This window comes from Nicotiana tabacum, chromosome 19 (genome assembly GCF_000715075.1).
Source record: "Nicotiana tabacum cultivar K326 chromosome 19, ASM71507v2, whole genome shotgun sequence".
NCBI lineage: Eukaryota > Viridiplantae > Streptophyta > Magnoliopsida > Solanales > Solanaceae > Nicotiana > Nicotiana tabacum.
The window spans coordinates 143553891-143565706 of NC_134098.1; the positions used below are offsets into that span (position 1 = coordinate 143553891).

Genomic DNA, 11816 nt, shown 5'->3' on the forward strand with positions numbered 1-11816 from the left:
ATGATTGTGGAAATGATCAGCTCATTCGGTGTGTGAAGTTATACGTGTGGTTTGTGGTTGTGCGTGCTAGCCTGACAGCCACCATAACTTGATTGATTTGGGAGGTATTTGATTCAGATGACCTTACTGTGTGAATGGATTCTGGAGGAGTCATGGCGGTTAAGATTGCGTCTTGAGTATTGTATTTTTTCTACGATTTGGGAATTCAGTTACGTGTTGTATTGGCTCTTCTGAAATGAGCTAAGTGAAAGGTTTCTAGCCAATGAAGTGTTATTCTACTAGTGGTTCAGTGGTTATGATGAATTCGTGTATTCTCGTAGCGGCATGATAGGTGCAGTGAGTGGCATGGGAATTTGAAGTTGTAGCTTGTTGGAGCATTGTGGGCATCATATGAGATTTTTGGCAGTCTTTGAGATGGCTTATTACCTGAGCAGCTTGTACTAGGTGAGACGAGGTTATCGGACCTAGGATCAGTGCGATCGGAGCTATGTAAGATATATTAAAGAGCAAATATCGTTATTCAGTTCAAAATGAGGTAATGGTCCTTGCCAGGAGAAGAGACTCCATGATTTATTGATTCGGTAAGTGATTAGTTTCTACACATATTTTCCATCGTGGCAGTATTTCGAGAGTTGGAACTAGACTTACATGTGTCATAAGGTGTATTGCGGGCATCAGATTTATGAAATTCAAGCTATTGTGGTCGGGGGATGTTATTATGGGCAACCGACTTATGTGATGCATGGTGTGATTTCAGCATTGGTGCATGATCATGTTTTGGTACAGTGTATGGTGATTGATACGGTGTTCGAATGTTAGAATCAGGTCATGTAGAGAAATTCCGGATGTTGGGATTTGGTCCTCAAGCTTGTTAGCTAAAGTTATAGGGAGGATCTTCAGTCTGCTCGAGTTAATGTGTTCAATTGGGTCTTGGTGGCACGGGTAGGTACACGAAGTGTTAGGCAGTGATTTTGGACAACTCCGGAGCAGTCCTTAGCACGTTCGAGGACAAACGTATGTTTAAGTGGGGGAGAATGTAACGACTCGGCCGGTCGTATAAAACTCTAGCACGTCATTCGGCGGTTTTAGCGTTGAGTTAGAAGAATTGACTAAGGTTTGACTTTTGAGTAAACGACCTTAAAATCGGGATTTAAAGGTTCCAACAGGTTGGTATGATGATTTTAGTCTTAGGAGCATGTCCAGATGTTGATTCGGAGGTCCGTAGGTCATTTCGGCGTCAACTGGCGAAAGTTGGAAATCGGATATTTTTTGAGAAGTTTGACCGGGAGTGAACTTTTTGATATCGAGGTCGAATTCTGATTCCGGAAGTGGGAGTAGGTCCGCAATGTCAATTATGACGTGTGAGCAAAATTTGAAGTCAATCGGACTTGATTTGATAGGTTTCGACGTCGAATGTAGAAGTTTGAAGTTCTAAAGTTCATTAAGCTTGAATTGGGGTGCGATAAGCTTGAATTGGGGTGCGATTCATGTTTTTAGCATTGTTTGATGTGATTTATAGGCTTGGCTAAGTTCGTATGATGTTTTAGGACTTGTTGGTATATTTGGTTGAGGTACCGGGGGCCTCGGGTGAGTTTCGGATGGTTAACGGATCAAATTTAGACTCGAGGAAAAATCTGGAAATTTTGGCCTTCTGGTGCGATCGCACCTGCGGAATTTTGCTCGCAGGTGCGAGCTTGGTAGCATATAAGCGGCAAATGGTTGATGAGGCAGTGTTCGCAGGTGCGCATGGGATACCGCAGAAGCGGAGTCAGCAGAAGCGGCACATCCATCACAGAAGTGGAAAATGGGAAGGGGCAGCCTCATCGCAGAAGCGGACAACTTCTTCGCAAAAGTGTGTCCGCAGAAGCGGACTGCTGTCCATAGAAGCACCCTGAGCCGCAGAAGCTTCAAAGCCCTCGCATTTGCGAGACCGCAGATGCGGCCAAGTGAGTCGCAAATGCGAAAACCCCTGGACAGAATAAAATCGGAGGGGTTGCGGGATTTTGGCATTTTTGGACATTTCCAACATGAGTTGAGGTGACTTTTCAGAGGGATTTCATGGGAAAACTTGAGGTAAGTCACTTGTGATCATTATTAGTCAATAATATTGAATTATCATTGAGTACTTCGAAGAGATTACATGTTTTTGAGGTGAAATTCAAGGATTTGGGCCTAGGGATTTGAAAATAAGAGTTGGGGATTTGAGTGGCGATTTGGTGACGGATTTTGGTAATTTTGTTATGGGTGAATTCGATATCGAATGAGTGTTCGTATTTTGTGACTTTTACCCGATTTCGAGATGTGGGCCCGGATCAACTTTTTGTGGCCAAGTTTTTAATTCTTTGCTAAAGTCGTGGTTTCATTATTTAAATTAGTTTCTTGTAGTTATATTTATAGTATGTGATTTTTTTGTCTATATTTGAACAGATCGGAGTTGTAAAGTCAAGGGAAAGGCATTCTTATCGACTGATTGAGCAAGATTTAAGGTAAGTGACTTGTCTAACCTTGTGTGGGAGAAATCCCTTTAGGTTTTGGTACTGTTGTAACAATTCGTGATATGTGAGTGTTGTGTACGTGAGGTGACGAGTGCGTACATGGGCTAAATATTTAAATTTCGGTTCTTGCTGAGTAGTTTTCTTTTAAATTCCTTAACTGAGTTGCCTTAACATGTGTAGTTATCATGTTTAGACTAGTATCACATGTCTACGTGTCTTAACTCTTACTTGCAATTTGTGCAACATGGTTAGTTAAATTATCTGTTTTCTTAATTTGTATTCAGTCTTTAATTGTATGATTCCTTGTTGTAAATTCATTATTACATAGGTTATGAGTTGTGTATTTACTTTTGGGACTACGGGGCGGTACCTCGGGAGCTCCCCCTGTCATATATTTACTTTTGGGACTACGAGGCGGTACCTCAGGAGATTCCCTATTGCATATTTACTTTTGGGACTACGAGGTGGTACCTCGGAAGATCTCTTATTGCATATTTACTTTTAGTACTACGAGGCGGTACCTCGGGAGATTCCTTGTTGTATATTTATTTTTGGGACTACGAGGTAGTGCATCGGGAGATCCCATATTGCATATTTACTTTGGTACTATGAGATGGTACCTCGGGAGATCCCCCGTTGCATATTTACTTTTGGGACTATGAGGCGGTATATCAAGAGATCCCCTGTTGCATATTTACTTTTGGAACTACGAGGCGGTACCTCAGGAGATCCCGTTGCTGTGTATTTACGTTTGGGACTATGCGACGGTACCTCGAGAGCGCCCATGTTGTTTACCTCTATTTTTTGTGTTGTTATCTCTCTACAATTTCTCGTTGTTCGTTTCTCAGTTATTTCATTGTATTATTATATCTTCTACCTCATTTCCTTTTATGCCAATAGGGCCCTGACCTGACCTCGTCACTACTCTACCGAGGTTAGGCTTGGAACTTACTGGGTACCGTTGTGGTGTAATCATACTATACTTCTGCACAACTTTTGTGCAGATCCAGGTACTGCTTACCAGGTATCAGTGAGCTAGTTGTACGTGGAGACTTCAAGGTATATCTACCATCGTTCGCAGACCTCGGAGTCCCCCTCTATCCTTATTATGTTTTTTTCCTTATTCTCTGTAGACTCTGATGTATAGAGATACTTAGTATTTTCTCTTAGAAACTTGTGACTTATTTCTACCAGGTTTTGGGAGTTGTAATTATTTGAATTGCAGTTTCTATTTATATATCATGTGTTGAGATTTGAGTTCAGTTTTATATTTAGTTATTCCACAAACTGTTAGGCTTGCCTAGTCTTAGAGACTAGGTGCCATCACGACATCTTACGGAGGAAAATTGGGGTCGTGACAGTTTACAGCGACTGCATTTGGTAGAGTTTAATCGTACTGGTTCAGTCGCAGGGATATACCTCTTCTTTTGTCTTCTTATTTTGTCTTCTTCCTTGTATATCCTATGAATTTTGATCTCCGACAGTATTAGCATGTCTTTCATATGTTTTGAACTATGTTTCCCTTGAATACCATTTTAAGCAGTAATCAGATTTCTGCAAATATCTCTTATTGATAGCAGCAATTACGTATGGACGGGGCAATTCATAAAGTTGGAATTTCAAGCAGTCACAAGTTCTCTTTTTTAAGTCCACAATGAATTATGTTCTTTCATTTATTCTAAACAACATTGAATAAAGATTGAACACCTAAGAAGGAATAAAGAAGTAAAAATATATATATCAGCGTATTATTGCTTCAAAAAGAAAAAGCATGAAGTTTTTTTATCTGTAAGCAGTAAATCATTGCAGACATAAAAAGTGGAAGTGATTATGCATTCGTTAATTACTTCAGAGAAAACATGCTGAAGTAAATTCTGAAGTTAATAAATATACTTACAAATATTTTTGCAAGCCAAGTCTATCTTCTTATTCATCTCATCTTCTGCTCATATTGATACTTTGTGAAAAGTTTCATGTGTTTTTTTCTCCGTTCGTAAAACCACTTTCCCAACTTTTCTTGGATGAAATCTAACATTCTTAAAATAGGCATCTCTCTCACTTTTAGTAACACGGAATTCATTGATTCTACCATGTTTGTTGTCAGCATATCATAACGTCGACGTGGGAACCACGATCGAGCCCATCTCTCTGGCGTCTCTTTCATTATGTAATTGTATGTTTTCTTGTCAACATTTTAGATCTGGGACACTATCTTATTAAAATCTTTGCATTTGTATGACCTTGCAGTGCTTTGGAAAAGATTTATTACCGTACTTTTTGCATGTCTTTGCTTTAAATTCTTCTCAAAGTGATAGAGGCATATACCATGGTGAGCTTCAGGATAAATTTGTCTAATCCCATTTGCGATCGATTGGTTTCTATTAACCAGAACAATTTTTGAATGATACTTTTTTATTAACCAGAACAAGTTTTGTATCATGATTCAAGTAGTTGTAACCAAAAGTCAACCTCCCATTGAAATTAATAACAAGGCAAATCGAACTTATCCAGCAGGACAAAAACTTAAGCATGTATAAGTATGAAGTTTAGAAAAAATTTATTAGAAAATTATATACTGCAGGACAAAAACTTAAGCATGTTTAGGCTGAAGTTTTAGCAAATGAACTAAAACTTTTCAGCTTATTTAGACTGAAGTTTCGGATAAAACTCATGACAAAACTGTAGACTGCGTTACAAAACTTCAGCATGTTTTGGTATGAAGTTGTAGCAAATGAACTAAATAACTTCAGCATGCATTAGCAAAAACAATTTAGAAAATTACATACTGCAAGACAAAACCTTAAGCATGTTTAGTCTGAAGTTTTAGCAAATGAACTAAAAAAACTTTAACATACTGTAGATTGCTTGAGAAAACTTCAGCAAGTGTTGGTATGAAATTTTATTAAATATACTAAATAACTTCAGCATCCATTAGCATGAAATTTTAGCTTTAAAGTGTGGCATGAAGTTTTAGCTTTAATGTACTTTTAACTAAATTTTAATTTTTGTTAATGTAGTATAATGAAATATTATATGTTTTTGTTTTAATCTTTTTGTGCGTTATTTTTTATATTAGTTCTCTTCAAATAACAGAAGGAAAAACATAATTTTTACTTCAGCATAATATTACAAAATACACAATTTGATGCCGAAACCTATCAATTCAATTCCTCAAATATTAACCATTCGAAACTCACCCGAGGCCCCCGGGACCTTAACCAAATACACAAACAAGTCCTAAAATATCATACGAACTTGCTCAAACCTCAAATCATATCAAATAATGCTAAAATTACCAATCACACCCCAATTCAAGCTTAACGAAAACTAAGGAATTCCAACTTCTACATTTGATGCCGAAACCTATCAATTCAATTCTGATTGACCTCAAATTTTGCACACATAACGGAGCTATGAAAATTTTCAGAACTGAATTCCGACTCCGATATCTAAAAGTCAACTCCCCAATCAAACTTCCAAACTTAAATTTATATTTAGCCATTTCAAGCCTAATTTAACTACAGACTTCCAAATAATTTTTCGGACACGCTCCTAAGTCCAAAATCACCATACAGAGCTATTCGAATCATCAAAACTCTATTCCGGGGTCGTTTACACATAAGTCGTCATCCGGTCACTATTTTAACTTAAGCTTTAAACCTTGGAACTAAGTATTCCAATTCATTCCAAAACCTCACCGGACCCGAACCAATCACCCCGACGAGTCACATAACAACTGTAAAGCATAAATTGAGCAGTCAACGGGGGGACGGGGTTGTAATACTCAAAATGACTGGCCGGGTCGTTACATTAACTAAATAACTTCAGCATGCATTAGCAAAAATTTATTAGAAAATTACATATTGCAAGACAAAAACTTGAGCATGTTTATCCTGAAGTTTTAGCAATTGAACTAAAAAACTATAGCTTGTTTAGACTGAGGTTTTGGATAAAACTCATGAAAAGACTGTAGACTGTAGGACAAAACTTCAGCATGTTTTAGTATGAAGTTTTAGCAAATGAACGAAATAACATTAGCATGCATTAGCAAAAATTCTTTAGAAAATTACATACTACAGGACAAAAACTTAAGCATGCTTAATCTGAAGTTTTAGCAAATGAACTAAAAAACTTCAGCATACTGTAGACTGCTTGACAAAACTTCAGCAAGTGTTGGTATGAAGTTTTATCAAATGAACTAAATAACTTCAGCATCCATTAGCATGAAGTTTTAGCTTCAACGTGAAATAACTTCACGCTACATTAGCATGAAGTTTTAGCTTGTATTTGATTAAAACTTCAAAGTTCAACGTGAAACAACTTTATTCTATATCTTTCATGCATTAAATTTGAAGTTTTGAAAAGTTTTTGAAGATCTATAAGTGAAAACTTCATGCTGTATCCGTCAAACAATTTTATGCAAATGTGATTAAATGAGCATAAGTGAAAATATCTATAGGCGTTAATTGAATTCCGATTTTATTTTTTAAGTTTAAAACTTAAAAAGCATGATGAATTACGAAAATAATTGCAGAAACATATATCATGAAGATCAATCAGTTTCACAAACTAATTCGAATTCTGAAGATGAATTGCAATACTTACAATGTATTTTGTAATTTTGAATTCGGAATATGAATCTAGTTCAACTTTTTTTTTTTTTTTTATAAAGTTGCTGAGAGGAGAGGAGATCTAAGGAGGGACGGAGTGATGGAGGAGAACGCGATTAATGCGTGATGCAACTTTTATATCTTTTGTCAGGGGTATAATAGTCATATTATTACTATTTTTTTGTCAGCTGGCTACCAAATCAATAATTTTTAAAAATAGGGTACATGTTAAAAGGTGGCACAAATATAGGGTACGACTGCAAATCGTCCATTTAGTAGCCTAAAACATAGGGATTGTTACACAAATAGCCGACCAGCTTTACGCTTTACTTTTTCTAGTCAGTATACATACATTATACATTGATTATACACAGTTATACACATGTTATACATGAATTTTACATACATTATATATCTTTCAGCTATTTTTAGTTTAAGAAATTAGGTGAGTGGCTATTTGGGTTAGTTCTTCTAAAACATATTAGAATTATCAGCCCAAAATACTGCCAACCTCATCCCATCCACCTTATTATTCCACCATTTGTTAGACTACACAAAAAAACTCCATCCTTACCCCGCTGCTATTGCACTGCCACCGCCGTCGTACCATCGTGACCTCCACCATAGCGCTGCCACCCATCGCCCTACCCACACCCCTAAAAACATATTACAAAAAATCAAATATACCCACCCCTGGACTAGTCATCCACCCTAAAATTCCACCACCAACCCTGCTACCACCACACAACCGCCACCGTACCATTCTACCCAAACCCCAAAAAAGACAGATCATCAAAAATCAGACCCACCCACCCCTGGACCAGCGTCATCCACCCTCAATTCCACCACCAAATCTAAACAATTAAGGACTAAAAGAGAAAGGGAAAAAAGTGTGAGAATTTATACAAAAAATTTATCACAAAAAAAAAAAAAGAAGTAGTAAAGTAGGAATGTGAAGAAGAAGAAGAAGAAAAAAACAAAAGGCGATGTACATACGATTTTTATACTATGCGATATAAATAGACTATTAAACCTAAAGAAATAAGATCAATTGGAAAAAAGGAAAGAAACATTGAGAGTATTTGTGAGAAAAATTATACACTTTTTATACGAAAGGTATAAGTATTAATTATTCACTTTATATACATATTATAAGTTTATATACGCACTGCATATATACATTATACATTATATATACACTTTAAATTATAGGTACTTAGTGAGTGGGATCCTAGCATTTTCTATGACATGCACTTGAAAGCTTCCAGATCGATTTCCTTCTCGAGCAGCTCTCGGTTTGACATTATGGCCAAATTGCACGTGCATGCAGTTGATGAAGAATGCAACACCATTCTTTAGGGATGGTACTGCAATCCAAACAGGGATATATCGATGAATCCAGGCATTACTGAAGATGAAATAGTTCCAATCAATGATTCTCGACCAATATTAAATGTCACTTGGGTCAAGAAATTTTTCAAGTGAGATTGACTTATAAAGAGTTTATACGTTACTATGTGCTTTAATTAGTTATTATAACAAATTGTTTATTATTCGACCTTTTAAGGTATTACAGCAGATTTATTATATATGAAGAGTTACCCACTATTGCATATCAACTTAATTTCATAGTACAAATCAACTAGTAATACGTTATCGTGGACGTTAAACTCTCATTATCACCGCATGTTTAACAAGAACAGTCCTTAACTTATTGCATCGAAATTTCAGCAACACTTGTACAAGGAAACGGAAAAGGAAGCAACGCCGTTACGTTGTACCATGAGGGCACAAAGTTACAACTGACATAAGAGAAAACTAAGATCTAACATCGACGAAGACATAGCTTGGAAAAAAAGAAGTGGTACTATCCCATTGTCTTCCTCCGTCTCATATATTGTCATATCGCCTGAAACCAACAACACAAAGCTATGTATTAAGTGGTGACAAAGTGAATAAAAAAAAAAAGTCAAAATAAGCTTAAGAGACACTCGTACTTATATCATTTTGACATCTCGATTCTAATTTCATAAGTTTTCATCTAAACACCTTAATTAATTTGATCAAAATTGAAGTTTTAAGCACCTCTAACCATGTTACTCACTTGCTTGGTGTGGATAACACATTAGATCCACATCATTTGCTATATCATTTTTTATATGCTATTTATAAAAACATCCTAATTTTCTGTTGCCACATCATTAGCTATATATGCTATCAAGCTTAGACCCAGCAGCTCCCATGGTTGTCCACTCTATGAGCAATGACACTAGCTCCATTTATACCTCTAATCCTAATAAGACTCATCACTATCCAAGTGATCATCCACCTATATAAAAAAAAAATCATCATTTTTTCCTTCAGTTTTAAGAACTTAAGTTTTGTGAAAAATGCTATCGTCTCCCAGTTGTTATTTTCGTTTTTTGCCTCGGTTTGCTTTGTCTTCAACGAAATCATTGGAGAAGCCAACTCCAGTAATTAAACTGGCCCCACTTGAAAAGGAAGAAGAATCAGCACTAAAACAACAATCATCGTTGCCGCTCGAAGATTTCTTCTGATTCCTTCTCGCCGTTGCGGCAAAATTCATCGAAACACCAATCCCAATCTCAACCTCCGGTTTGTAAGTCCCTAATGGTAGCACGATAGTCTCCATTTGTGATTCTGGTGCATAGCTATTTAATGGTGGTGGGAAGGCGATAAAATGGATGATGAGGGAAAAAAGGGAGAGGCCGAGAATTATGACGGAAGGGGGTTGGAGGAGGAAAAGAAGATGCATAGGAAGAGGGGGGGGGGGGATTTTTTTAATTCCGTTTCCTATTCTTTTTCATGTTATAGTTTTCTTTTGATTTTACTATTATTTAAACAAAAATGATTGTTTCTCACTCGCCTTTAAAAGCATACACTTTATCCCCTCGTCAAATTAATGTCCGGTAAGTTTGGTCAAAAGTGCAAAACAGTAGTTTTGATCAGGTTAAGCTGTCTAAATTAAAATTTATGAAGTAGGGGATCAGGATGCCAAAAAGGTATAACTATTAGTGTCTCTTGGGTTATTATGCCAAAACAACAATTATTCTCTATATTATTCGCTAAAAAATAAGTTGGATAATAAACTTTTTTAAAATTAATCAAATATGAATAAAAATCATATTATTCGCTTAAAAAAAAAAATAATCAATGGATAACCAATAAATAACTAATTTGTTTATCTTTTATATTTATAAAACACAAATTAGGGGTTCTTCTAGTTTGGGAGATTAAGATTTATTTCAGAAGCGATCATTTTCAAGAAGCCGTGAATAATATCAATATGAATATTATCTATCAGTTAACCTTTTTTCTATGAATATCCATATTAGATATAGGTCGAGTCCGAATAATTTACCGTATTTGCATTTCTCGGTTTGACCCGTTAACATCCGACCCGCATCGTCAGTTTGCTACCCCTAGCTATTACTATCATAGATATCCAAGTGAAAAACAAAAAGATATTTGAAATTTGCTTTTACTATAAAAAGAATATGGATAATGATAAGAAAAAGAGTAGGTAATTGATTAATTAGGACAGCTTAATTACCTGAGCATTTTAGCATGGTGGATGATAAATCTGGCAATAATCAAAGTAGACAATGGCAAGTGGTTTGTCTGTGGCCACAGCGTGAACCCAACAAGGGCAACTATCTTGAATGGCGGTGCGTAATATACGGCAGCACTTGTCAATGTCAGCAGTCTCTTCCTTTAAGCATTGTTCTATTTGGGTTTTAGCTTCGCGGCTGCAAGGTTCCCCCCACGAGACGGTGGCGGTGATGGCTGCAGTGGCCTCCGCTGCGCAAATCTGAATTGCAGCCACTATTACAATAAGCATTAACAGCCCTCTGCTTAGTCTTGCCATCTCTCTCTTTCTTTTAAAAGCTGAAGAGCTAATTAATAACCCCGTGAGAAGATTATAACGTTAATGGGTTAGCCTTGTGCACGAGCTATCACTCATATTTATAGAGCAATACGCTAAATGTGTACAAGAATTAATACTATCGTATAATTTTAGAAATAACTATTCCATAGGCTACCGACCAATATAAGTAGATTGAAAAATAAAGTAAATAACATAATATAATAAGTTAAAATATGCTCCCTTCGTTCACTTTTAGTTATCAAATATTCTAAAAATAAATTTACACTTTCACTTGTCACTTTTTGCATATTTAGATAAAAATAATTTATTTTTCTTGTTTTGCTTTTAACATTAATAACGCATTCCAAATTATTTTTTAAATCTATTAAAACTATACACCAATTAATATCTGTATCATGATAAATTATGTATTTTATTTATTATATCTTAAGACGTACGCAAAATGAACAAATAAAAGTGAAGTACTAATAATAAAAAGAATTAAACTATCAGTGTCTATAAATTAAGTCTATTCTCGAATGTCATATTTCCCCTCCATAAATATGCCTGACTAATTTAATGGATTGTCACGTTAAAGTAAAAACGAGGATAATCTTTTAGCATAAAATATCAGCGAATAGCAACTGAGTGGGTACACGTACATTGGTAAGTGCATACATTTTTCGTAGCACTATATAAAGTTGATATTTGATTATTCACAGTTCCCTATACTAGATCTAAGCTTTTAAGTTAGTTTGAACCGTAATATCAACTACTTTTGAATGACAATAAAGTAAATTAGTCCGGTTAACGTTTTTTTTT

General features: G+C 35.9%; 1 long non-coding RNA gene across 1 annotated transcript; it reads right to left on the bottom strand.

Annotated features, from left to right (window-relative positions):
- Positions 1-8764: 8764 nt before the first annotated feature.
- Positions 8765-10985, bottom strand: LOC107781259 (uncharacterized). The gene is made up of 2 exons (XR_001646976.2): positions 10680-10985; positions 8765-9014 (listed from the first exon to the last, which is right to left on the bottom strand). It is a non-coding gene; the product is annotated as an uncharacterized LOC107781259 (long non-coding RNA).
- Between the last annotated feature and the right edge of the window lie 831 nt (positions 10986-11816).